Here is a 1,374-nt window from a genome sequence, read left to right on the forward strand (position 1 = left end):
ATATCAGAGCACTTTAATACAATTTTGAAATAGAAATAATATTCTTTTATAGTTTGAAATCATTAACTATTCACACTCATTGTTCATTCATCTGATTGAACAAGATCTGCCCTGCGATTCTGTAACTCACTTTTCCAACTCACACAGCGGTTTTTGCATCGGCGGTCGCTCTCAAATCAGTCGTGAAGCAGTCATTTTATGATTTGGCATTCTGATAAACAATAAACTACAAGCTCCCACCTTTTCAGTTGAGTTACAGAATCGCAGGGCTGGGGGTCTAGCCATATTGGTGTCGAAAAGTATTCTACATACACTACCGCTTTTGCGTAATTGTACTGTCGAAAACGCTTCGTTCGTAGCCAAGAGGCATGTCGATACATTACCGCAAAGTCGACAGCGTAGATGCGAGCTGCTGTTCGTAGCACCTTATTCCGTCATATTGTCTCTGGATTAAATGTATTCCTAATGTCACTTTTATAAACAAATAAAAGTTAAAACTTTACAATATTGTTGTAAATTTGCAATTGGAAGCTGCAAAAGGGACATTAGAATGTCAGCAAGGTCGGAACAATTTTCGATTTAAGTGGAATTTACGGAAGGTGCAAAGTGAATATATGAATTTAATTCCATGTTTAAATTAATTATGGATTGTTTCATGTTTTGTCAGAAATTTAAGGCTACAAATAAATACAATATTTTGAAATTGCATAATCGCGATATATAATAATTAGTAGTACTCATACTTTGATATTTTTAGGATTTGACCTCACAACTAATCTGCTAAATGAAGAAGCATCATATTTTGTTACCGGTTAGAAGAAACAATAGAAATAGTACTGTGGATTGATAAATAAAGATTGAAAATAAGGTTGACTAGAAGTTGATAAAGTCCAAGGAATTAAAAAACAATAGAAAAAAAACGTAGACTAGTGTGAACACTGAAATTAGAGTTTGATTTAAGCTTTAATTAGGTTTGGTGTTTGTGCTTGAACATTTTTAATGTCAATTTGAAAGCAGTTTTGTATATAAGTGTAGATTTTATAAGTGATTTGCTACTAGTCATAAAGGTTGATTGTTTATAATAAATTTATACTTTTAGAAAGTGAGAATTGAAAAGCAGTAAGTACTCAATGAAATGAAAAGAGGGATTAATAAAAATTATAAAATAGAAACTTAGTCTGGTATGAAATTAAAACCCTTAGTGAACCTTTGATTCCATATTGATGTTCCAACATCTTAGATATAAATTTAAGTTTGATGCTGATTTTAAGTTAATATTTATGTCAATTAACTATTGGTTATATCAGTGATTTGCTACTAGTTAATATGTAAATGCAAAATCTGTTTAAGTAAGAAATGAATAAACATTGTATG

At 31.0% G+C, this 1,374-nt stretch overlaps 1 long non-coding RNA gene across 1 annotated transcript; it reads left to right on the top strand.

The window, feature by feature from the left end:
• The first annotated feature begins 389 nt into the window (after positions 1-389).
• LOC125059876 lies at positions 390-859 on the top strand. Its single transcript, XR_007118743.1, has 2 exons — positions 390-599; positions 758-859. It is a non-coding gene; the product is annotated as an uncharacterized LOC125059876 (long non-coding RNA).
• Positions 860-1,374: the final 515 nt, after the last annotated feature.

The sequence above is a fragment of the Pieris napi genome, chromosome 20 (genome assembly GCF_905475465.1).
Source record: "Pieris napi chromosome 20, ilPieNapi1.2, whole genome shotgun sequence".
Taxonomy (NCBI): Eukaryota; Metazoa; Arthropoda; class Insecta; order Lepidoptera; family Pieridae; genus Pieris; species Pieris napi.